The sequence below is a fragment of the Ricinus communis genome, chromosome 8, assembly GCF_019578655.1.
Source record: "Ricinus communis isolate WT05 ecotype wild-type chromosome 8, ASM1957865v1, whole genome shotgun sequence".
NCBI lineage: Eukaryota > Viridiplantae > Streptophyta > Magnoliopsida > Malpighiales > Euphorbiaceae > Ricinus > Ricinus communis.
In genome coordinates, this window is record NC_063263.1 from 28,806,410 (window position 1) to 28,810,189 (window position 3,780).

The window sequence follows — 3,780 nt, forward strand, 5'->3', positions numbered from 1 at the left end:
ACTAAAATCCTCAATTTGTAGAATAACGCTCGAAATTACTATCAATCCAATAAAGAGATAAAGAAATAAGGAATTTTGTTATTGTTATTGATTTTTTTTGTAAGGAAAACTGGACTAGCAGCTTAAAAGATAACTGTTGCATACAACTGAATGAAGTAAAGAGCAAAAATACAATTTGGAGTGAAAGGAGCATCTAAATATCAAAAAGAACTAAGTGAACTTATCAACATAGCAAATGGCATTTTAATCCTAAATAAGAGTGAGCAAATCACAAATAATTCCAGCATAAAGGTAAAAGAAAGACAAAATGAAAAGGCTAAGATGTAAAGTGTGAAATGGTGTAAAATGAAGAAAAGGATAAAGGCTCAACCATGGCTAACTAACGGAGACACAAAGGCTAGGCTTTTAGCCAAGTGTGGTGAATCCTAAGTTGCCCAAATCATCTCATGGTATTCACAAATTCATGTAACCTTAACAAGCATTACAGAGCAAGTTCTAGAACTAAAGCCAAGTATAATGCACACTCAAACAAGAAATATAAAGAGCATATGTATAATGAATGCTCAATTGGCTCAAAATCTCACATTTAAAGTGTGACATTAGTTGCAATTGGTTCTCAATATCATTAATTGAATCATCACTTAAGAAACACATGCATATGACATAATCAACATCCTAAGTTACAATTTGACAACTTGAGAAACAATTAAATAACACTGATTTAAGTTGGCAGAGTTGATGTATTAAACACCATTAATTGTTATCCAAGGATAATGAACAACAAAGAAAAGTAACTACAATTCTATAAATCAAATTGTTAATCAGCTCAAAAATAGCATAACTCAAGTGCATAAAGACATATTATCCTAGCATCCTAACAACATACAACATCAACAATAGTAATTTCAGACACATCCAAAAGTCACAGGAAAGAGAAAGGAACATACAGTTTAACCACCCCACACTTGAAGGACACACTGTCCTTAGTGTAAAACGAAATGGGTATCCCGCATGGGAAGTACAAATAAGGAAAGCAAATTCAATAATATCCAAGTATATGACATGTATGAAAAATAAAGTAAACAAAAGTAGGAAAAGAAAGAAAATATAGGGAAGATTGACCTAATCATCTGCAGAGCCTGGTGGAGTAAAAATCGACACGTCCTCTGCAAGAGCTGAAATTGGAAAATACAAAAATAACATAAATTGAAAATGAAAATTAAATGAAATATAAGAACTAAAACTAAGAAGATGTTCCAACACCAAAGATCAAAGTGTCAAAAACATAAAATAAAAGTTGGGGTGCCTCCCAAAAGCGCTTCTTTTTCCCCCGAGTTATTTAGCTGGACTCGTTGACCACTCACTGCATGTGCGCGTTTAACTTGTGCTGCGGTCCAATCGCTAGGTTATTGATGTCATCCATAAGAATCTTGGATGAGCAATAAGTGCGGCTAATCCTTGGAATATCAGCAATCCTCCAAGCTAATGCTTTTTGTTACTGCCTTAGAAAGGGCAATGTCATCTCCCTCAGCTTGGATGTCAAGTCAGCAGCTAGAATGACAAGCAACCTATTATCCTCATCCATTTATGTATAGTTGAGATACTGTGGGAGCTCTTTCAACTTGAGGACTGGTGGTTCCTCAAATGATAGCCTCGACCGCACACCACCACCTTGATCACAACAAACTTATCGATTGTTGCTTGGCTCGTTACTATGAAACTCAAATTTGTAACACTTCCTCATTTGACAGCTCATGCTCATCTCCCATTGGTAAAGTAACTTATAGAGGGTCTTCAACTAATATTTCCTACAACTGTGTCTCAATAGCATCATCAAGTACATTAATAGCATATACAACATCATCATGATCAAAAGACTGTCTCATATAATTATTCAAGTCAAAAGTGACAGTCTCATCCCCTACCCTAAGTTTTAGCTTTCCATCACAAACATATATAATTGCCCTAGATGTTGTAAGGAAAGGTCTACCTAGAATCAAAGGTACACTACTCTTACTGTCCATGTCTAAGATTAAAAAATCAACAAGAAATATAAATTTATTTACTTTTACAAGCACATTCTCTACAATACCCCAAGAATACTTAACAAACCTATCAGCTAACTATATGCTCATCCTAGTGGGTTTAGTCTCTCCCAGCCCCAACTTTGTAAACAAGGTGTATGACATTACATTAATGCTAGCTCCTAAATCAGCTAAAGCATCATTAATAGTTAAGTTACTGATAACACAAGGAATAATAACACTACCTGGATCATATGTCGTTTTTTCGGTAACTTGTTCTGAAAAATTATCAAAAACTCTTTGTTTAGTGTCACGCATGCCAAGTCCTCAAACTTCCTTTTATTGCCAAGAATCTCCTTTAAGAACTTCGCATACCTAGGCATCTGCGAAATAGCTGCAATAAAAGGTAAGTTTATATGCAGTTGTTTAAATATATCCAGAAATTTACCAAACTGCTGCTCCACTTGCGCTTGCTTCAACCTAGCAGGGTAAGGAATTTTGGGCTGGTATTCCCTCAGTGGAATCTCCTTTGCCTCTTCCTTCTTTAGTTCCTTCGTGTTGGTAGCTTCAATTTTCCTGCTTGAATCTACTTGCTCATTAGCATGATTATTAGAATTAGAAGAAAAACTAGGAATATACTTACCTGACCGCAACGTGATTGCTTTCACATGCTCTCTCGGGTTGGATCCTGTAGTACTAGGTAGAGTCCTTGACTGCCTCTCAGCCAACATCTTAGAAATCTGCCTTATTTGAGTTTCCAAGTTCTGTATGGAGGCTGTTGATTTCTAAGAGCTGCGTCCGTTTGCTAAAACCTGTTCTCTGAAGTGGATAAGAACTTCATCATCAACTCTTCTAAATTGGACTTCTTCTCCTGGTTTTGAGGGGGTTGAAGGAGAACAATATGCTGTTGGGGCTGCTGCTAGTGCAACCTTTGAAATTCTGGTGGACCCTAGGTATTGTTATTTCTCCACCCGAAGTTGGGATGGTTTCTCCACCCTGGATTGTATGTGTTGTTGTACGGGTTATTCTACAGCCTAGGCGCATTTCCCATATAATCAACCTGTTCATGGTAAGTAGAAGAAGATGAAGAAGAACCAAACATACTTCCTGCATTACAGTTTACATTATAGTGCGGGCCACCACAAAACACGCAGCCAAGTTATGCTGCATGGACTAGCATCTGGAGCTGGTCGATCTTCTTGGCCAAAAGCTCCACCTCAACTGCCAAGGCTGATGTAGAATCTACCTGGTTCACCACTCCTTGCCGCCCTGTCCTACTCCTAGAATACTACCACTGATATGTGTTCCTGGCCATCTCCTCAATTAAGTTCTGGGCCTGCTCTAGCGTCTTACTATTGATGGCCCCATCTGCAGCTGCATCTACCATCTGCCTCGTGGCTGAGTTCAAGCCATTTTAAAAAGTCTACACCAGCATCCATAATGGCAAACCATGGTGTGGGAAACATCTCAGCAAGTCCTTGTACCTCTCCCACGCATCATATATGCTCTCATCATCAAACTGCACAAAAGAAAAAAATATCATTACGCATCTTTGCTTTCTTAGCAGGAAGAAAGTACTTATAAAGAAATTTCTCAGCCAAAAAACTCCAGGTGGTGATAGTGTTGGTGATAGGGTATCTCTTGCTCTATCCTCGAGGAAAATAAAGACGACTAACCCGAATGGCATCATCAGTAGTCCCATTTATCTTGAAGGTATCACAAATCTCTAAGAAATTCATGATGTGGGCATTAGGAT

The 3,780-nt window shown here is 37.9% G+C and overlaps 1 non-coding gene across 1 annotated transcript; it reads left to right on the forward strand.

The window, feature by feature from the left end:
- The first annotated feature begins 3,469 nt into the window (after positions 1-3,469).
- Positions 3,470-3,577, forward strand: LOC112536648. Its single transcript, XR_003080625.1, has one exon. It is a non-coding gene; the product is annotated as a small nucleolar RNA R71 (small nucleolar RNA).
- Positions 3,578-3,780: the final 203 nt, after the last annotated feature.